Raw genomic sequence first — 24,261 nt, 5'->3', positions numbered from 1 at the left:
TACAAAATTACATTTCTTACGCAATTATCACAACAATTGCTACAAATCACGCCACTCTTTCAAATTCTTTAAGACTGTACATTGGGATGCATAATTAAATTGTAAATAATAAAGTTCCTAAAGTCGCATGATTTGTAACAATTTTTGTGATAAGTGCGTAAGAATGATGTAATTTTTAGTAAAAAATTGAAAAACAAAATCTGTACAAAACAATTAACAATACATTTTTAGCTTCAGAACACAAGTCAATTAAAAAAATGACACTTCCGAATAGTTCATTTTCTATTTGTAATATTTTTTTACCCTTAAAACTAAAGAAAAAAGGTATTTTACTAACAACTTCAAATTAGTGTAGCTCTGAAAATATACGCATTAGGACACATGTTATGTGACATTTTTTGGTCAGAATGTCTGCGGAAATAAGCTCCATAAGGGACGGTAAATCCTCGTGAATACGTGAATCACTCTGTATATCAGGCTAATAAAACATCAAGAATAGCTCGTTGTATGAATAACAAATATGGAAAAATAAGTAGTACTTAAATAAGGATGCTAAATATAAAATTTATAAAGCAGTGATACGCCAAATTTTGACCTATGCTTCTGAGACGAGCTAATACTGACAGAACTAAACAGGTTTTAGAAACAAATGAAATTAACATTCAGAGAAAAATTTTACTTAAATCTTGGAGAGATAAAATAAGAAATGAAGAAATAATAAGACAGCTGTATATCGAGGTGATAGCTGTTAGAAGAATAGAATGGAATCATCATAGGCTATATCCCATTATGACATAAAACAGGATTGTGCACGAGGCATAAGATAACATCCCAGGGGACGGAAAGAGTTTGACTAGAAGACCGAGTGAAAGATAGAAAGACTCTGGAGCCTATTAAGACGAGGAGAAAAACATTTTTTTTTCATCTAAATCCTTTTTACCAAAACATCGTCAGCTCATCACGTGAACGAAAACAAATAGGTAGCTGTGTGGTAGATAGAATATGTAAGGTACTATATGAATCCCCGTGCTAGACTACCACACTCGAACATCACGTGTTTGGGCTCTGAGTTCTGTCTCTTTATATGTTGTGACGCGTGACGGGGATCTGATGAGATAGAACAGTCACATAATTATCATGATTGTGTTCCGAATTACAGTACAGAGATGCGTATGCGTGTTGAGAACAGACGTGTAGTCAGTCCTTCGTAAATTTTAATTATGATAGTGCTGTTTAACTATGTCGACTGTTAAACCAACTTATTCAAAGAGTCGATTAAAAAGTTCACAAACTCAATTTGCAAGTGACTCAACATCAACAGATGGTAGAGTACTACTTCTGAAGCCTGTGGAAAAATGTGAGAATTAAAATATATATTTCAAGGTTCAGCATATAAACACAGCAAAACATGGAAAGTATTTAAACTAAAAGAAAATGCAAATAAAGAGGCGTTCTAAAAGCAACTGGTGGAATGATAAGGGAATAGGGTTAGTCAGTTTTCTATTGATTTACGGAAAGCAATTTTGGCAGCTGATATTCTGATCGGGAAAATGGTTTACTTCTAAAAAAAAAAACTTTCTCGTCAATACTCAGTAACACTTCCCGACGAAGAAAATGGAGAGTGTCCGACCAGAAGTCCCCGTAGCCTATTACTATATTGTAATATAAAATAGTTTTGTACAATTTTTAGTCAGTCACTTATCTAAGTGTGAAAGCAGAAATAAATTCTGTTACATCAATTAAAATATTATATTAAGTATCACGAATATTTTCGACTTTTCATATGTCATTTTCAGGTGATATAGTTAGCTGACAAATACAATTGAACACAGGTGAAAGTAGTACAATGATAAAACATATAAGTAATTTAAACCATGCATTCTCATTTTAAAGCAAAGAGTGGTTATGAGTCATAGCACCATACACAGTGTTGGATTAAAACAATCAGATAAAATAAACAATCAAATGAGTAAGGCTACAATAGGAATAATTATAATTATAATTATTTGTTGTATCAAATATAGCAATTTGTATGCCAGGGGTCAGACTGCAGGTTCATTGCCACTCTCACATAAGCCTGCCATCGGTCCCTATCCTGAGTAAGATTAATTCAATCTCTAACATCATATCCCACCTCTCTCTAATGCATTTTATATTATCTTCCCATCTACGTCTCGGCCTCTTCAAAGGTCTTTTTCCCTCCGGCTTTCCAACTAACACTATATGCTTTTCTGGATTCGCCTATATGTGTTACATGCCCTACCCATTTCAAACGTCTGGATTTAATATTCTTAATTGTGTCAAGTGAGAAATACAATGCATGTAGTTCTACGTTGTGCAACTTTCTCCATTCTCCTGTAACTTCATCCCTCTTAGTCCCAAATATTTTTCTAAGCACCTTATTCTCAAACATCCTTAACCTCTGTTCATCTATCACAGTGAGAGTTTGAGTTTCACAACCATATAGAACAACCGGTAATGTAACTGTTTTACAAATTCTAACTTCCAGCTTTTTTGAGAGCAGATTGGATGACAAAAGTTTCTTAATCGAATAATAACACGCATTTCCCATATTTATTCTGCGTTTAATTTCCTCTCGAGTGTCATTTATATTTATTACTGTTGTTCCAAAATATTTAAACTTTTCCATCTTTTCAAAGGATACATTTCCGATTGTTATATTTCCATTTCGTACTATGTTCTAGTCACGAGACATATAGCCTACTTTGTATTTTCGGAATTTACTTCCAAACCTATCTCTTTACTTGCTTCAAGTAAAATTCCCGTGTTTTCCCTAATCGTTTGTGGATTTTCTCCTAACATACTCACGTCATCCGTATGGACAAGCAGATGCAACCAGTTAAATTCCAAACCTTCTGTGTTGTCCTTGAGTTTCCTAATGATCCTCCCCCAATACTAATAGTAATATGATTGACAAAATATATTTAACACGGTATCATTTAATGTGCAACTGGCTACGGATTAGAAGATATCGGGTTCAATCCCCGATGATGCGGGAATTTTTCTCGTTGCCAAAACTTCCAGAACGGCCTTGAGGTTCTCTCGGCCTCATGTGAAATTGAATATCGGGTCTTTCCCGGAGCGTGGTGCCGACCACACATCTCATTCTAGTACCGAGGTCATGAAAACATGGAGCTCTATTTCAATGTCCCCAAGCACCTTCATGGCGTGTAAAAGAGGTATTTTTAATCCTTATTTTCTATTTAATGTAGATTAACATATATCCTTTGGATTATGCACATTAGTCGTCTCAAGTTCTCAAGTGGGTTTGTTTATTTCAGGATCGTTTTTGATTAAGACAAAGAACAGATTCTTCCATGCTTTTGTATCAGCTGTTTCCAATAGTTTCTTTGCTTTGGAAAGTATCTGGATTCGAACTCTTTCCGATTGTTTACGTTCGTAGAAATCGAATGACGTCCTTACACAGGATGATCGAAAATAATATTCACAAATTGATACAGATGGGTGTGGTTACCAAGGGAACTTTGGCTGTTAGATCTAAGAGGGTTGTATATAGTTGTTAGGGGTATTGCCGCGCTTGTGATATGGAAATTTTGTATTTCTTCTCACTTTTAACGATGCTGTTTTGCGTGATATTCTTGCAGTTTGCTCTCAACTCTGTTGTGGAAAGACCAAGTAACGACATAACATCCGGCGTGCTATGTAGTTGGCAATGTTACAGTGTGCAATAATCGTCAATTGCAATGAACGGGCTAGCAGAAGTTCATGCAGCAATACGCCCCATAACGACCCAAGAAGGAATATCTATAGCCAGGCGTAATTTGCTACGTTGAGCCACTCTATACGAGTGTATTCATACTTATGCACTTGTAGCAAGGAGTAATTCTTTATATAGTATCGTCCAATCATCCTACAGCAGTGTATGCTATGACTATGGCAAGGAATTTTGGTTTAACGACTCTTACATTTAGTCTAAATGTCTGTCCATTTCCATTATGATGTTCACGCTGATTTTATCGTGTGTCCGTCTAGTGTGTGTTGAAAAAGTATTAAATAAAACCCTCGAGAGATATGGAAAATCGTCAATCGATAAGCCTAAGTTATTGTTTTATGGCCTATGGGAGTATTTAAAATCACGAACATCTTAAAGTCTTCCAACTTTTTTAAGAAGTAAGTTGATAGAAAAATAGTAATGTAGTTTTGTTTAAAAAAAGTTGAGTTTATTCAGGCATAAGCCAAAATACTTAGAGAATATTGACATTTTCTCCCCTATCGTTACTAGCCTTTCTTGTAAAGAATGAATAGTATTCAGAAAAAAAATTCTGCGGAATTTTTCACAAGCTTCCACAATGACGACAAATTGCAGGGTCCATACCTCAATACACAGAGTTCTGAATCTTCAGTGCGCAGAAACAATCTCCATTAAATTCATAGTATGTCTAATAATGAATAACGTCAATTAGAATTTGTAGAGAAAACCATTATTTTCTGATATTAATCTGCAATAAAACATAATGTGTATTATCTGACTCAAGAATAGGTTGAATTTACTTAATTTCCATAACAAGAGTGAAATAATTCAAAACAGAATTTCTGTGAAAATAAATTATCTTTCCTGACTTTTGAGTGACCTATACATTTCTCTTACAATAGTAGGCCTATACCAAAAAAGTCATGACTTGTCTTATAATTATTAGCCGTTGTGCAATAATATAAGACTTTTTTGCTGTAGATAACGTGTAGGCAGCTTTCAGCTGAAAATAAAAACAACAATCTGCGTACTTTATATTTCGCCAACTTTTCTGACATGAAATTCAACATATCCGGTATATTGTCATAAAGAATGAAGGCTTACTGAAAAGAAAAATTATGGAGATCCAATCCCTGTTGTTCTTATGTCTCATATCCTGAGACATTCTTGAAAATGGAACTGTCACTCATTCTGTTCCTTACGTTTATGAGTTTTCTCCCTACTTGTAAAGAACAGTTACCAATTCTCAGAAAAAAACACCGTAACAGAGACCATCCTTTTAAAATATGCAAATCCTAATATAACGAAAACGTATTAAAAAAACTCTTGAAAACATACCTATAGACATTGTAATGGTGCCTATTTAAAATTCTGAGTGCATAGTCGACCTCCGTATACGCAACCTATGTACAATGACTTACGTTGCGCGAAAGCCAAGATCGTGTACATCAGAGTCATTTTTCTAAAGATCTTCAAATAGCAGTTAATTATAAACATCTCATTTCTATATAAATATACTCGTATTTTCAGAAATTACCATTTATAGTAGCCTACAGTAATTAAATTTAAAGCTCGGAAAAGGCATTACAGGTTAAGTTCTCATCCGTGATGTTCTGTTCAAAATGGGTTTCGACTATTACATTTTACAGCTTGGAAGAAGTAGGAGGAAATACTGGGCAAGAAATACGAGGGGGATCCAGGAAATAACGACAGTTTTGTTGTAATAATAAAAAAAATATTTATTTGAAAAAAACAAAGTCTGTTACATAACTGAAGCTTCCTTTACTTCTCTACATAATCACCACCTACATTTAAACATTTGTCGTATCTGTTCACTAGCTTTAGAATTCCCGTGTTATACTCCTCTGCCGCCAGTTCATTAAGCCAGGTGTTCACTGTCTTATTCAACTCTTCATCACTTCCAAAACGCGTACCACCCAGAAAGTCTTTCAGCTTAGTGAAAAGGTGAAAATCGCTAGGAGCAAGGTCTGGACTATAGGGCGGATGATCAAAGATTTCCCAACCGAATTAATCCAGCAATTCTCGAGTTGAAGCAGCAGTGTGCGGGGGGGCGTTGTCGTGAAGAAGCACAACTCCTCTCGAAAGCATTCCTCGCCTCTTGTTTTGGATGGCTCGCCGTAGTTTTCGTAAAGTCTCACAATAACGATTTGCATTGATCGTAGTGCCTTTTGGCATGAAATCCAGCAAAAGAACACCTTTGCGATCCCAAAAGACAGTAGCCATGACTTTTTGTGTTGAGAGAGTCTGTTTGAATTTTCTCGGTTTCTTGGGTGATGAGGGATGATGCCACTGACGTGATTGGCGCTTGGTCTCTGGGGTGTTGTGAGACACCCAGGTCTCATCACCAGTCACAATTTGATCAAGAAAGGCGTCTACATCTGTGTGATATCGCATCAAGAATGTCAATGCTGAGGCCATTCTCTGAGTTTTGTGTTGGTTACTCAGTTGCCGTGGAACCCATCGTGGACAGATTTTGTGGTAGCCAAGATGTTGCGACACAATTTCACCAAGCAAAGAACGAGAAATGTCAGGAAAGGCAATATGCAATTCGTCGAGTGATGTGCGCCTGTCTTGCAAGATTCTGTCGTTCACTTTAGTCTTCAGGTCTTCTGTGATGAGTGATGGGCGTCCGGGTCGAGTTTCATCGTGGACATTTGTTCGCCCATTGTTGAACATTTCTCACCATTTTCTCACATTTTTTTTCATTCATTACAGTATCACCATACACTTCTTTCAATTGCCGGTAAATTTCTGCAGGTTTCAAATGTCGGGCATTCAAAAATCGAATCACACTCCTCACCTCACAGTCGGCGGGATTATCAATCACGTCGTTCATTTTGAAGTAACACAAAATGCACAATGGCGACTTGTTGCAACCAGTACTCACAACATTATGAGAACACATGTTAAGGAAGCCAGTTGACCTTCAAACAAGGAAGGGGAGTCAGCTGCGCGGCGGGTATGCGCGAACGGTCGTTATTTCCTGGATCCCCTAAGAATTGTAGAGTATGCTCAGAGAAGTAAAATGTCACTTTCACGGTTGTAACAGCGTCGAGGTACGGACAGGCGTTATATTTCCTAAGCAAGATTGTACCAATAGGATAAGGAATTCTGAAAATTCTATGCATAGCAGGAAGCAGTAACCCTTGTCGCTTCGAATGACCAAAACAAAATGACAAGCACAAATCATTTTATAGTTATTCGAGTAGAAAAATTCGCTCCGGCGCCGGGGGTCGAACCCAGGTCCTTGGTTCTACGTACTAAGCTCTCTAACCACTGAGCTCCGCAGAGTTCAATCCACAGCACCGGATCGAATCCCTCTCCTCTAGTGTTTTTCCCTTTGTGGCCTTACTCCATGTTGGGCATATATGTTAGAACGCTTGGTACGTAGAATTAAGAACCCGGGTTCGATTCCCGATGGCGGAGCGAATTTTTCTCCTCTAATAACTATTGTTAACATAACACATAAATTCTGTAGGATCAGAAATTAACCTTTACATAGACAAATCATTTAATATCCGTATTATAAAACGCAGATTAAATATAACCAAAAATAAATTGAGATGTAGTAACTTTAGTGCAAATAATAAATTATGAAGGAGAAGGTATCGTCCTTACACGTCATGAAGGTACTTCCATTACCTCGGCAATAGAATGAAGTGACGTTGTAGGTACCATCTTCCAGCCGCCTATTTGCTCCAGAGAAAGACTCAGTAGGCTACTCAATCCTATGGGAAGCTAAGGGAACCTCGTGGCCGTTATGTGAGTCTTGGCGACAAAAAATATCCTTTCACTAATCAGGATTAAACCAGAGACCTTCTAGTCCGTAGCCAATTGCTCCAAAAACTGAGCTACCCGGCCACAAATTGTAAATAATATACTTTACTAAAGGAACACACAGACAAATCATAACAAGGAACATATATTACATACATGCATACATACATACATACATATCTACATACATACATACATACATACATACATACATACATACATACATACATACATACATACATACATACATACATACATACATACATACATACATGTAATCAGCTCAAGCGGGAATCGAACCCACGTCTGTGCGCAACTTTGGATCAGCAGGCAAACGAGCTACGCCGGTGTCTAGTTTGGAGTAGTAATCGTAGCAATAGTAATAGTAGTAGCAGTTAGTAGTGATGATGGTGGTAGTAGTAGCACTTAGTAGTGATGGTGGTGGTAGTAGTAGTAGTAGTAGTAGTAGTACCTAGTTAGTAGTGATGGTAATAGTCAGTAGTGATGGTGGTGGTAATAGTAGCACTTAGTAGTGATGGTAATAGTTAGTAGTGATTTTGGTGGTAGTAGTAGTAGTTAGTAGTAGTAGTAGTGGTAGTAGTAGTAGTAGTTAGTAGTAGTGGTGGTAGTAGTAGTAGTTAGTAGTGATGGCAGTAGTAGTAGTTAGTAGTGATGGTAGTAGTAGTAGTTAGTAGTGATGGTAGTAGTAGTAGTTAGTAGTGATGGTGGTGATAGTAGTAGCACTTAGTAGTGATGGTAATAGTTAGTAGTGATGGTGGTGGTAGTAGTAGCACTTAGTAGTGATAGTAGTAGTAGTAGTAGTAGTAGTAGTAGTAGTAGTAGTAGTAGTAGTAGTAGTAGTAGTAGGGATGGTAATAGTCAGTAGTGATGGTGGTGGTAATAGTAGCACTTAGTAGTGATGGTAGTAGTAGTAGTAGTAGTAGTAGTAGTAGTAGTAGTAGTAGTAGTAGTAGTAGTAGTTGATAGTGATGGTAACAGTAGTGATGGTGGTGGTAGTAGTATTTTATGTAGCGACTCAGCTGTAGCATTAAATCCAAGATTGGCGGAAAATTAAAAACAAATTCTGCCTGGAGCCAGGAATAGAGTTCTTTTACTTGCCGTAAATCTCCCACACGCCTCCCAGCTTTACTTCCCACCTGTAGGAAGGATTTTATCATCCATTGATTACGGCCGGGTTTGAACCCTCGAACCACTGATCCAATGGCTAGCAGATTAGACATGAATCTACCGAGAGCAAATCCTCGAGTCATACAAACCACTACCTCCGTTTATTTGCGAGGTCTAGGTGACACGTGAGCTTCAACTCCCTGTCTCTCTAATACTGTAGGTGAACACCTTTATCTTTTCTACTTTCTGTCATAAGTATAAGTAATGCAAGTTATCTCATATCTAGTCACGTAATATTTTCACACTAGCACACGAAAAATGGACTTAGGTATTTTTGAAGGTGACCTAGAATTATTCTCTTAACTCTTAGATCTACTAATTTGATCGATGGTCTCATTCACAGAGATTACATATGCAATCTAGACAAAAGTAGACATATGACTGATTGGATAAACTACATGTTCAAAGGAAACAAAGAACAGCATGTTAGTATTATGCATGCTTTATGACTGTAGATCTCTGATCGAGATTCTGGCTGATATGTACAATACATCTAGTATCAGGCAGTATTTGACGATATGTGTCAGAGGAAGAATAATAAATTGTTTGTATACATTTTAAGTCCGATAAGTAAAATATGTCACTAGTCCGCGATGTATGCAATGCAAGGGGAAAGGAACTTGCACCCCACCCTAGTCATTTCTGGCTCAGTTGCCTCACGAGTTATGCGTGGTTGGTATCACTTATATGAGATTGCAATCTGTCTTCGTATAGTTGACCGAACAATGTGACTGCCATGCGTTTAGGTGTCCTTTTAGGCTACAGGAATACAGCAGTGGAGAAGTCGTGGAAATTGCCACTAGATACCAGCACAGACGAATAGCTATCTAAAAAAATTGTTCAAAACACACATGTTAAAAGTGATTTTATTTTGCTCGCAAGTTTTGTTTGCGGTCTCGTTTCACAAACATTCCTGTTCAGGAAAATAAAATGTCCTTTTTGTCATTTGTATAGTAAGTAACTATTTGGGTTGCTGTTCGTATGTGCATATATATATACTCATATACAAAGATGGGCTTATATCTATATATTTCTAATCGTTTTCAGCCTTAGCAATAATTGTACAGAGAGAAATAAATAAATATCGCCATCAACGAAGTAGTTATGTAATTTCTCTTCACTTTTTTTAGTGCAGCAATTTAGTCGAAATCGGTTAGGGTAGTTGTACTGCGGATAGCTTAAGAATAAGATCGCGATATAATGGTTAGAATATGAGTTTTATTAAAAATAGGTATTGTTATTTCTAGGAAAGATTTGAACTTTGAGTTTGCAAAACTGATCACACGTCGCGGCTCAAGCCACCAAGTGACTATGAAAAATCACCATTACTTCCAATAATCATTCGACATATGCTCAAAATGGCTTGTAGAGCTGGTTCCTAGAGCGCGGGTCATTAGTCATCCTGTACAATTATAGTACAATTTTGTTTGGTCATCTGAAATTATTTTCTGTGCCTCTGCTGCTTCTCAGATCTGTTAATGTAGACTTGGAAGAGGCATTTCAGGAAAATTAGCTTTTCCTGTGTATTAAAATTCAGATTTCTGAGGCATAATTTCACAATAATTGATGAGAGTACTTATTCTTACCCTTAATGACATCATTATATATATATATATATATATATATATATATATATATATATATATATATATATATATATTCAGTTTGCTATAATTATAATACAAATTAGTTACGTTACATTCTTTAACACCTTGCTGACTTTTTACCTTTAAATGCTTAGTTTTCAGCGAAGAATCTTTTAGAATATACTTTTTAGACAGTCATTCCAAAAGTAGATATTTTAATGTTAGCTAAGTGTGTTAGAAATTTATTATTGTATGTTATAGTGCGAAAAATACTTTTGCCACTGATTTTCAACGGTTTGCACCGATTACCAATTATTATTGTTTCCCAAATGATGCGATGTCACAAGACAACAATCACAACATATCAATAAAGCGATTGGAACAATGACAGGTCTATATGAATTTTTTGGCTTTCACGGTGACTATGATTGGAATTAGATTTTGACATACCAAGTTCAAGGACATAGTGGATTACCAAAAAGCCTAATTCCAATGTCAGGCCTACTTTTAAATATGGCTGCTTTTGGTTATGAACCGAACATAAACTAAATGAATTATTGTTTCAACAACTTTTCATTCATTTATACTTTTCTGCCCAATGGTAGGTCTTTCACTGCAGACTCAGCTTTCTCCAATCTTTTCTATTTTCTGCCTTCCTCTCTGTCTCAGCATTTGATCCATATATCTTAATGTCGTCTATCATCTGATATCTTCTTCTGCCCCAACTCTTCTCCAGTTCACCATTCCTTCCAATGCATCCTTCAGTAGGCACTTTCTTCTCAACTAGTGACCCAGTCAATTCCTTTTTCTCTTTCTGACCAATTTCAGCATCATTCTTTTTTCTCCCGCTCTTTTCAACACATCCATTTCTTATTTTGTCTGTCTGTTCATTTCACACATTTCGTTCTTCATATCCACATTTCAAATGCTTCTAGTTGTTTCTTATCACTTCGTCGTAATGTCCATGTTTCTGTCCCATACAATGCCACACTCAATACAAAGCGCTTCACTAGTCTCTTCTTTAGTTATTTTTTCTATTAAAAGCTTCTTTCGTCATTGCTATCCTTCTTTCGACTTCCTGGCAGAAGCTCATGTTACTACTTATAGTAAATCCCAAGCATTTGACGCTGTCCACTTGTTCTACTGCCTTAATTAGAATTCGCAAGTTTATCTTCTTTATTTTTCTTCCTATGACCATGGTCTTCGTCTTAATTGCATTTATCTTCATCCCATTCTGCTCACAGCTGTCATTTAGCTCCAGTAGCATATCCTTTAGTATCATCTTCTCTTCTGCTAAGAACGCCATGTCATAAGTAAATCTTACACACTTTATTATTCTTCCTCCTACTATCACTCCTCCCATGTTCTGAAAACAGTTCTTCACTAAATACTCCGAGTAGATGTTGAACAGGGTAGGTTGTACGAGGCATCCTTTACATACTCATCTCCCTATTTCACTTCCTTCTGACATTTGTTCTCCTATCCTGACTTTGACTTTTTGTTTCATATAAAGATTACTGAACAGGCTTCTCTCTTTTTATTTTCCCTTATAAACTGTACATGCTATTGAAAGGGAATAAATTACACGAAAATTGTATAATGGAGAAATTAGAATACATGATACGAAGCATAGAATATACTGATATCGAGTCATGATACTTTTATGAGAGAAATTAAACTCACTGACCCTGCCTACTAACCTGAATAACCAGACTGACTGACTGACTGACTGACTGATCTGACTGGCCAGCTGACCTGACTGACCGATCTGACCTGACGAAATGACCGGACTGACTGACATATTTAGTTACGTGACTGACTGACCTGTGTGACTGTTCCCGTCTGTAGGACCTTCTTCTATTGGTACATTTTATTTTTTATGTAGCCTATTGAAAGAAATGTTAATAAAATTATATCCATTGAATTTTTTCTACTCAGTACATGCTACTGAAGGTATTTTTAATTTCCCATTTCACGTCTCGCTAGAATTCTTTCCACTTACACAGCTACTTTGTCATTTGCAAATGAAATGTTGATTGAAATTGAAGTAAAATGTTCAATTATAATTATTTAATAGCTATAAAGTACTTAACACATTCAACTTTGTCAGAGAGAAATATTTTCCTCCTTCAGGCTCTAGATGTGATGCTTTTCTTGTTTTATCTTTAGTTTTCTTAAGCAGTGTCCTTGTGTTACGTTAGGCACATGGCAAAACTCTAGTAACACGAATTTGTTATGGAGAGGAAATCAAGACCAATAATTAAATAAAATTTAATAAAATAAGCAGAGAAAACTCTTTTTCAGGAACCTTGGATAATAATGCTTTAACTATAAGCATAGATATTTTAACTATTTACGCAAAAGTAGGATATGAATTAAATTGACATGACACATTTATGAGTAGTCAGAATTGTAATTGAAGGTATATTTCATCATTACAAAAATTAAAAAAAAAATAACAGTAACCGAATGAATGTAGCTATTTCATTCCTCATCACATCCGGAATCAAAACTAGCACTAGTTGTTTCCCTTGAAATACAATTCCCACTTCCCGTTCAAAAGAGACAAAACAAAAACATACGCCTACACACCGCGAAATCGACTTCACCCCTCCAGCATCGTGACCACGGGACCCCTCCCAGTTCATCCCCTGTGTTTTAGCCTCACCTCAGCTCTGTCGTCGGCACGCGAGATCAATAGACGGCGCACCAGTAGCAAGAGAAACTTTTCCAGTACCCTGTGCCCCCTGCTGACAACAAACCCAGCTAGCAGGGTTTCCGCCAAATCCCTGTGCAACTTTACTAACAAGACAAGTATGGTTGCGGCACTAGATTTTGTCTCCTGTTTCACTCAGACATAACGGCATTAAAGGAATAATACGCGTTCTCTGGACTGCAATGTGAATCAGTTATATGAAGACTCAAGATTGCTGTTGAGATATGTAATGAAGTTGCGAGGAAGTAGTTGCGTTTGTGATGCGATAGGTGGCGCAATATTTTGAAAAGTCGAATCTGTTTTGCAGTGACTGGTTTACATTTTACGCGTCTATTCCTCGCGAGTGATTTATAAAAAGTGAAAGCTTTGTGATATATTACCTTGATTCGTTAAAAATATTTGTAACACAGCTTTGAGAGTAACATTCTCTTAATGTTTTCAGTATTACTTAATTATACAAAAAATATGAAAATTAATTGCAATATTTCCTTGTTAAAATATTAAATTATTAACTTGAAATAATAGTTACACTCTAAAAAAAAATTCTTAAGTCTTTGCTTAGAAAAGAACAGTTGAACGAAACGAAAAGACGAAATTAGCTGATTATAAACATAGATGAAAACAACGCCCAATTCTCGCGTGCTGTGCGTTCCCGGAAAGTAATGTGTTCTACTTAATCGCATCTCATTATATGCGCATAAGTTTCGAAAAAAATAATTAAATTTCTCTTTGCCTTGCTCGTGTTAACTTGTGGAACAAAATTCACTGGTATAAAGCTCTTGAATGACATCGATACTTAACAACGAGGGATGCAACTGCGTTAAATAACGCCGTTAAAATTAAATAAATGATGTCACACGCATTCATTCGTCACATCATATTACCCAATCGGAATGCCTAATCGGTAGGCGCCGCACAAACTGCGTAACAGGAGAAGCTGCGAATAAAAGAGAGAAAGAGAGAAGGGATGTATCTGGAGAATGTGCCAAACGACAATAGTATCCAGGCGTAAGGGCGATAGTGACGTCGTGTTGATGTATGTAGTCTCGCTCCAGAGATCTGTCCGCTTTACGTGAACTTGTGAGAATTAGAATCTCAAGCTGTAGATAACAGAAGAAGACGAAAGCTGCTCCAGACAAACAACTCATCTTGTACCTGAGCGGGGACCAAAGCTACTGTCTACTCCTTCATCTCCCGAAAGAAGAATTAAAAACCAAGGTAAGTGGTATCTTTTACTATTAATACATCTATATGTTGTTTTGTTAATTATTTCTGATTCATTATTCAATTAAGTAATGTAAAATCGTGTTTCTTCATGATTATAGCAATTGTAAGTAATTTTCTCGTGTTAAGTGAAGCTATGAAGATTTTAGGATGTTAAGTTTTAATTTTAATTAAACCGGTATACGCGATTACAAAATACAAAATTTTCTTTACACGCTAAAGATTAAAAATCTCAAATTTCGCAACCTAAATGTCCTTCAAATATTAATTAACTATATACTTTCCCAAAAATTACTTACCATATCTGTTTAATACTTATTTCCTATAATTTGCATATTTTATTGCATATTTGCGTGGTAAATGTTAATGCGAGATCTAGATGTAAGTAAAATATTACAATAAGATTCAAATTAGTATTACTTACCTCGTAAGGGCTTAATAATGGAATATGATGTATCCAAGTGTTGAGTATTTTTTTTTCGGTATACAAAAATTATATTTTGATTTTTATAATATGAAATTGTAACACAATAGTAAAGTTAATTATGTACTGTTCTAGATACAGTATTATTTAAACATTTCGCTGCAAATTAATGATTAGAGAAATAATCAGTTATTTCCAAGTACATTTTTTTTTAATTATACATTTCTTATCTCTTTTCACATGATCTAGTAAATTAAGCACTAAATAAATTATAAATTTGTGTTAATGTTTTATCCAGTTTTATTATGCAATACAATTAGGCTACTCGTATTGTTTTAATTTACCAGTCGATATTAAAATATCGAAATAATTTGATGGAATACATGTGAAATAATATTGTTAATAAGATTTCTTACTATTGACGTGCACCAGTATATTATTTTCTCTATTTATTACCCATTATTTGTTAATTTTTCTCTAAATAAAATGTTTTTTTTTTTCATAATTTGTTTGTCCTTGTACACGTTTTACATACCCGAATGGTAATATAATTGGCGGTGTTCCATGGGGTACAAGATGGATAAATACATATATTATGTTGGATATTTGTAATTCAATCAAATAATATAAATTTTACTCATAAAGCTAAGGCTAAGAGTATCATTCTGTATTCATAAAAGCAACTCGTTCCGTTCCTTTTGTTGTCTTCCGGGACTCTTATATTTCTGTCACGTAAAAGTCTTCTGTAGTTATCACAATCTTGTTCTCCACATTCTTGAAATAATTTCCTTTGTTTGTAACCCATTTACAAATTTTCTTTATGCCGCATTTCTCTTGTTTGTTGTCTTTTTGCCTAGTCAAATTCCTTCTAATTCATAATTTTCCTTAATGTACTTTCTCGAACATTTATAGCTTCTGTTTTGTCAGATCTTTCTAGTGCAGGAGTAATAATATTGGTCTATTCACACTTTTGTAAGTTCTATCTTTTAAGCCTTAGTGATATGGTGTAGATACTATTTCGTATTTCTCTTTTGAGTAATCCAGGATTATTGCAATTACAAATGAGGGGGTCAGAAGCAAAGGGATACAAGTGACATTCCTGAGAACATGAGTTAAGGGCATCAAGGGCAAGCTAAAACATTTAAAATTTTAGTGGCAAGAGGATACATCTTTTAACCACACTACATACTAAAATTGAAATAAAAAATTTCACAGAATTTACGAAATCTTAAGTACTTTCAACCACATTTTCTCACAAATAACTTAAGTGCACTTATACTCCTTTGCTTCTGACCCCTCAAATACTAAATATTCGTAATTATTTAATTATAATATCAGTGATTTACGCGATTACTCCATTTACTTCAATCTTAGGCCTATTATTCGATTATATAATATGCTGATTTTCTTTTCATATGTGTTGTATGAAATATTACCGTTGAATATAACTGATTCTGACTACCTACATTTTCCTAAATATTTATGTGATATGAGCATAGAATCCTTAGAATCTCCTGAAATTTGTGATGATAGTCGGATATATTTTTCTGCGTTTTTTACACCCAATTTTATTACATTCTCTAACGATTCCCTTAAGGATGTTTTTGGGTGTCATATATTTAGTTATTTGTATATCTATGTTTTATGAAATATGTTAATGTACGTCATGTTTTCGAGTTTTCTTGAGTGAGAAAAATTCATTTGTTGCAGTCCAGCGATAGGGAAAAAATAAATATGATCCAATTTAGACTTACAAATACCCAAGTAGTGCAAATTGATAATTTCCTTCTTTTCCTTGTTGTAATAAAAGATGAAGGTACATTGTAAAATAAAAGCCACCAATAGTTTATTTGTAGGTTACCTGAAAGGAATAACTTCCTTCATAATTTGGTAGAAAATGTTCAAACATTTTCCAATACTATATTGTAATTTTTAGAAAGATGTAATATTGTATTTGTTTCCAAATATCAATATTTATCACTGAAAAATTATATATATATATATATATATATATATATGATGAACCGTAAATAAATGTCATAAATTTCATGAGATTATTCTAAGAGATATTTCAAACAAAACAGTTTAATATAATTTTGTTCGTTTTTGCTTCCTTTTCTTCCTTTTCCAGATAAAAATGATTTTAAATTAAACATTTCACAGTGTTTTGGGAAAGCAATTGATTGGATTTCTAATGTGTTCACTCAATTTAAGAGAGCAATGTATTATGATCATAAATTATTGAAAGAATTTTAGTTTTACCTTTAAGTGTGCAAAAATTTGATCTGAATCAATGTAACGTTTCGTTATGAAAAGTAATTTTACAATTTTACATTTGTTCCCATCAAATTTTTGCACATTTAAAGAACAAAACTAGAACTCTGTCAATCATTTATTATCACAATATCCTGCTTCCTTAAACTGACTGACATTGAGAATTAAATCAATGGCTTTCCCAAACCACTCTATGAAATATTCATCATTTGTGTCTCGAAAAGGAAGCACAAACGAGCAAAATTGTATTAAACTTTTTTATTTCAAATATTCAAAGAATAACCCCCTGAAATTAATGGCATTACTTAGTCAGTATGATATTAATTTTCATGCAAATCTTAGAGTAGGAAAAAATGTTCATGTACCACAGACCCATGTAACTTCATATTCTCATTATCACCATCATCATTATCATCATCATCATCATCATCATCATCATCATCAAAGGTTCCCAACTTCAGTTTAAATGTTGATCTGTCGGTCTCATCTCTGGTTTGTAATTAATTTCCAGCTGTGGTAGTCTGCTCTCCTGTGAGATGTAATCTCATGTTACATTATGAGCGGGATAAAACGGAATGAAGAGCAGAGAATTCAAATAATTAAAATCAGGGGTTTGCTATGTTTTTATTCCACCACAGATAATTAGTGGATTTCATTGAAAATGACATTTTTATTTTTAACACGATCTTTTTACATTTTTTGCAGTTAATTTTGAAGAAGTTTTTGAAATGAGTCTTTGAAATACAATAAATGTATTTAATGTTGTTCCGTCAATGACTTAACATGTTATACATAAGCTATACCTTACCTTTTTAGCTCAGTACACTTATTCAAGTAATCCGAAGTATTTATTTTTGTCTCCCGCAAACAAAATTTTGAAGTTTTTGACTGAAACTAGCCATTCACAGCTTCAATAAAATCATTCTTGCTCTTGAATTTTCTTTCCTTTAAACAGTACTGCCCTTCTATTTCCTGTCTCTAGAGAAGAGGAGAGGAATGCTGCTAGCTACAATACCGCGCTCAGGCCCTACACTTTCTATGTGTTTCACTAGAGACGTCAGAAGTCGCTTCTTTGTCTGCGACAGCTGTAGTTGTCTGAATGTATCATAACGTTCTAATAATTAGAGCAGCCTACATTTTACGTTAAACTCTCCAGGCAATTTGCACAGTTATATTTCTCATTATTTTGTACGGGTATGAATCATAGAAACTGAGATATGAAGTTAAATGGCAATTTGTGGTGGAAATAGAGATATTAATCCTGGTAACAATTTATTAAACTTGTGTAGTAAACTTGTAAAAATGTATTTTCAGTAGTAATCCACACATCCTTGGTTTTTATCTGGTTAAAGACCTCTCTTCTGTCTGTCTGTCTGTCTGTCTATCTGTCTCTTTCCATCTAACCAGCTCAATTCACATTCATTATGTAAGTTTGTCTTCATACTTTCACTGATTCCGTCAATCCACTTATTGATATATTAACTTCTGTCCTTCCTTTTCCCTATTCAATTTACCTTATAACCCAAATAATAATCTTCATACAGTACATTTGCATGACCTGAAAACAATGTCATATTGTAGTTATTTTCTTTGTTAAGTCTTTCCTAATGCCCATTCTGTTTGATCACTTATTTTTTAATTCGTTCAATCATGAAATCTGATGGATTTCATCTTCGCTCTTTAGACACAATCTTAAATCGGTAGAAATGGCGATAGACTGTGTGTGACCTTGGAAACACGAAGACATGCTGACATTTCACTGCTACTGGAGAGTGGCCGCTCCTCCAGTTTTGTGTATATAGCCATTTGTATATATAGCTCATTCTCTAGAATAGATAGTCTTCCTAAGCTAAGATCTCCATCACTGAATTTATTTTCCTTAAGGCAATTTGATCCGTCCTACTACTGATCACTCCTTCACCTTCCACTTCACATATTTCTACTGCTGCTGATTTTGCACCCAAGCCTTTTTCCTGAAAGGAAAACAAAAGCATCCGAATTGTGACTGTGTCTTCGCACATTTCCAATGAGGAACTGGCCATAATAAGGCACTAGGTCTGTATACCGCAAATAGATATGCAGTTAAATGCCTCTTGAAATATGTTTCAAGACAATACCAACATACCAGCAAAGTATATAAACAAATCGTCCATTACCTGTCAAGTTCATACAACAAAGTACGACATTTGTAGGAAAATGCTTTTGGGACAACCTGGTATAATCCACTTCTGTGATGTTTCTGTATAATCGCCATGTTTTGTCTCCACATGTTAATAACATTTTCACAATGATACATAAATTACTTTGTTTATGTAGCATATTTCTTCTTTAAATAATTGATATTACTCTGAAGTTAAATTTAAGTAGCAAATATAGTTTACATTGGTGAATTTAAAATCTGCCATACCCAAATAAATCCACTACATAAAGTGGGAATAAAATAATGAAGTTTCATTATTAAGGTCCGTTCACCTTTACGTTTTGTTTCTATTGTTTCATTTAATATTCCTCCTGGTTGTTGATTAATATATTTCTTCATTATTTACATAAGCTTAAATTTGATAGAAAATTGCACCGGGAACATTATAGAAAAATTATTTTTCTAGCTATTTCGCTTCCATGTGTTTCCTGCGATCTGCAACAATTTAGCATAAACCTACAGGGTGATTAAGAAGAAATAGTAAATATATTAAAGGGTCATAGTATGGACTGAGTTCTGAGTAAAAGTTTGTATAAACTTACGTTCAATTTTCAATGGGTGTGGAGATACAGCAGTTTGAATGTTACGCATAACCAGTCTTAAAAATGGTATGGGAACGACAAAGGAATAGTACTTGTCGCTCTTCTGAGACCGTCTGAGGACAGTAATGTTCACAACGGGTTTAGATAAACAGCTGACTACATGGATGGACATGTTTCTTCAGCATGACGGTGCCGTCAGACGACACATCGTCTTAAATCTCACATTCCCCGAACGATGAATCGACCGCAGTAGTCACGTGCATTGGCCACCAAGGTCTCCAAGCTTTACTCCTTACTCCTGTCAATTTTTGTCTGTGGAAGTGGACGAAAGGCGAAGTGTACAAAACCAAAGTAAGCATAAGGGACAAATCGTTCGCTCTCATTAAGAATAGTGCTGCCTTTACAAACGAATAACAAGATATCCTCAAAAGAGCGACACTTACTGTTGTCAACAGAGAGGAAAAGTACATTGAACTGTTGAAATGTATTGATACCATGTAAATAAAAACCATTTGTATTTTCTTCTTTCCATTTGTAACGCATGTTATTCGTAACATTCAAACAGCTGTACCTCCATAACCATTGAAAATTGGATACATATATTTTACTCAGAACAGTCTATACTACCACATCTAAAATATTTACTATTTTTCCGGAACATTCTGTATATTTCGGCACACTAAGGGCGCATGGTGGCACCCTCGTGACATTACAAGCCGGAACTTCGTCTGAGATTATACAGAACATCACTGCAACAGAATTAGAACCAACAACTGTAGTTTCTACATGATATAAGTTCAGATATAGCTTAGTCAGCTGGTTCTGAGGTTCGATTGTGGAGAAGTGTCGAGATAAGTAGAAATCCACTGTGAGATAGGTTTTCCCATAGTAGTTTAGTTTCCTTGTGGCTGTTATTCCACTCTTGCTCCGTTATTGTTGGATCATCTCCCCATTCCTAAAAAGAGAGTTCACACTCATCCACAGAAGGCCAACACAGCACCTTATCATTGCGAACGAAGACTCGAGTGATTACATTTAAATGTTCATTTGCTTTCACTTTCAACTCTTTTGGAACAGTTAGGCAATTGAAAACTTGTTGCAAAAGCGGGTGGGAATATATGATTGATTTTCACTTCCTTAATTTTTTGGCAACTAAGGTAAAATGACAGTATTGATCATTTGGAGTACAATATATCTTATATAACAAAGAAAGATGTTAACAATAAAACGAATATATTTAGCTGTTGTTCTCTGCAACGTAAGAAAGAATGCACGAATATACTCTTAAAATGTTATAAAATGGTAACTGAACACTTATAGGAGTCTGAATTATGACCCTAACAGGAAATTGCGAAAAAGAATTGAACGAGCAGAAATATGATTTGTGAGAAATTGTCCGGGTATACACTCATGGATAAAGATACAACAAAAATAACAGAACTTTTTATACGAAATAAAACAATATTATAGAAGGAAAAAAAACCCATAGTGATATAATGGAAGACTATTGAATGATGGTGAACTCTTTTCTGGACCCTGATAGCCTGACAATACGAAGAAATTAATTTCTAGTACTGGGGTTAAATTGTAAAATTATATATGTATATAATAATAATAATAATAATAATAATAATAATAATAATAATAATAATGCCAATGGCAATAAACCTACAAAATATAAATTCATGTCGGCACAATTAGAAAAAAAACATTAAATAGAAAGACACGCAAGAAAACACAACTTAATTTCTACGAGCTAATGACTGAAACAATACTTTTATACGGAAGTAATAATTAGGTTATAAACAAAAAATAAAAGTGCCATATACATACAGAGCAGAAGTGAAATAACCTTTGAGATTCAAAGGGACTATAGGGTACGTTGAAATGAATAGAAAACATATATTACTTATTGTGATTAAATGCACGGTTAATTAGAAAATTAAGTTTGAAATTTTAACAGTCCGGCAACATCGCCGCTAACACACTCTTCTCGTAATACAGATGTAAGAGGTGTGTCTCTCTAGATGAGCTGTTTTCTGGCGCTGTATTGCAACCGACTCGCATCGTGAATTGACTTCAAATTAAAGGTTTTTAAAATTAAATTTACAAGAAAACTTTCCACATTATTGAAATACGCCAGAGGGATAAATTATTCTTTATTAGTTTTCCTATCGATATGGACAAAAATCACGATCCTACTCGCAATAGTTACCGAATACGAGATTCTACGATGAAAGAGTAATGGAACGGAGAAAAATTCTCTCCGGCGCCGGGATTTGAACCCGGGTTTTCAGCTCTACGTGCTGATGCTTTATCCACTAAGCCACACCGGATACAACTCCGACGCCGGTTAGAATCGTCTCAGATTAAGCTCCAACCCTTGGGTTCCCTCTGGTGGCCGCCCTCTGCACTACGTCATAGATGTCTATGAACGCAGGACCGAAGTCCACACATGTGCTGAGGTGCACTCGATATGAGTGACTAGTTGGCCAGGATCCGACGGAATGAGCGCCATCTTAAATCACAAAGTGATTTACGCATATCATATATATTATTTTAATGTACCGAAGTACATATGATATTTCCATGCAGATATTCTGCGCCGGAGAGAATTTTTCTCCGTTCCATTACTCTTTCATCGTATGATGACGCAGAATATCTGCATGGAAATATCATATGTACTTCGGTACATTAAAATAATAATAATAATAATATATATAGAATACGAGATTGTTAAATATTTGAAAAAAAAATAAGCTTTTTTTTTTTTTCTGAAAGAACTATTAACTTTCCACCAATATGATATTATAGTTTTTGGTTACATGAGCTATTCGCTCTGGAAATCTCCGAGTCTATTTCACTTCCACTCTGCATATGATATTCCTAAAATGCGTGTACGGCTGCTCAAGAGTTCCTAAACTAGAAATGGCTATACAGTATACGAGACTAAACTGGTGGAACACGTGATCAGAATGGATGCCAAAAAATACATTGTTATTTAGCGATGTTATTCAAGCAAAAAGAAAGGCGGTACCTAGGAAAACCCAAAAGAAGGTTGGGTTATGACTGTGCAGAAACAGACTGTTGATGATTAATGATTATTTTTACTTTCATCATCATCATCATCATCATCATCAACAACAAGAACATCATCGTGCACACTACTACCACCACCACCACTGCATTCGCCACCATCTTTCTGGCACGTGTCTTCCTCGCTTGTAAAATATTAGAACATTAAAGACAGTCATAAGCAGCAGAACTCTCAGGTTGTATAACATGATTAAATTCTACCGTTTAAAACAACACAGGATAAATACGAAAAAAAAGTACAGATATATTCTCAATAGAAGACAAATAAATTTTCATTTTTCTATCAGACATCGAACCTGAATCCTTAGATTTGTTGACAGAATCGTTACATATTAAACCAGAACGTAGTACTTATTGTTATTGCTATAATTCACTGCTTTTTATTTTCTATTTCCGCTACAGAGAGCTCTTTGAGCAGTCAATAACGTCCATAAAAACGCATTAACGGCGCCAACATAAACGCGTAATGTGAGAAAGCGTCATGTGCAAACTGGCTGTCTACATAAAGTCTTGATTGATGGAAGTCCAGACAACCAAGAGTCTTGTTTACATGTTCCCAATTGTCAACAACTATTTTCTCATGATCACGCTCCTGTCGCTTTAAATACAACCACAGTCTCATTACGAATTAGATCAGTCGTTGTAATGAAGTAAATATTCTCAAGAGTGCTTGGCAATGTACATTCGTAGGCACGAATTCAAAGATTTATCATTGTACCACGATATTTCATTTTATCAATAAATAGCAAATATTACCAGGCTGTGAAAACCACGGCCTTTTACTGAAATCATATTTAAACTTTTTTTGGAACTCCATTGTCAATGTTATCATCTTTATATATTAAGAATGAAAACACAGTTCCGAATCTAAAAAATAATTTCAACCTATAGCGTATCGATCCATTGTGTAGTAACCTTCCCGATTTTTATATGCTCTCTTCATATGTTTTCATGCTAATGGAATTCTTATATAGTGTCAAAACCGTTCGTGTACAATGCTTCAGAGATGATAGAGGAGGTAAAAACAAACATCTTTTTGTGTGACAAAAAGCTCGCTAATACATCATTTTGCCAGTAGGTGTCCTAAAAGAGTAGGTCGCTTGGCTTCCCTCAGATCAATTACCAGTCAGTTCTGTTTTGACGTCTTGCCTGCAACACGTTGTAAGATGAATCGTGTTACAAACGCACTGAGTTGATTGCTATGAAAGGTAAGTTTGTATTCTACTAGCAGTATCGTGACCACCTCGATCTCCCGACCTAACCCCTATGGATTTCTTTGTGTACGGGATATGAAATGTGTGACATGAAACCCTAATGAATACGGCAGAAGAGCGACTATTCGACAAACCCTTACATAGTAGACATGTTTATTAGTCATAAACCAACAGTGTTTTTATTTAAATAATTAAAATGTATATATGATAAAGTACAACAGTATTTAAAAATACAAACAATTAAAATTAATTTAGCTAGACATGTT

General features: G+C 35.0%; 1 protein-coding gene across 6 annotated transcripts in view; it reads left to right on the top strand.

Annotated features, from left to right (window-relative positions):
• Positions 1-24,261, top strand: part of LOC138706004 (uncharacterized) — an 843,117-nt gene that overhangs the window by 680,249 nt on the left and 138,607 nt on the right. The window contains exon 1 of one of the 6 annotated variants that reach the window (XM_069834878.1): positions 13,034-14,239. The exons of the other annotated variants lie outside the window; for them this stretch is intronic. The gene's annotated coding sequence lies outside the window, so the exon portion shown is untranslated. Of the gene's footprint in view, positions 1-13,033; positions 14,240-24,261 lie in introns of those variants that run through there. 6 annotated transcript variants of the gene reach the window in all.

This window comes from Periplaneta americana, chromosome 9, assembly GCF_040183065.1.
Source record: "Periplaneta americana isolate PAMFEO1 chromosome 9, P.americana_PAMFEO1_priV1, whole genome shotgun sequence".
Taxonomy (NCBI): domain Eukaryota; kingdom Metazoa; phylum Arthropoda; class Insecta; order Blattodea; family Blattidae; genus Periplaneta; species Periplaneta americana.
Note: the sequence above shows the minus strand (reverse complement) of the source record. Positions and strands in the feature narration are given on the sequence as shown.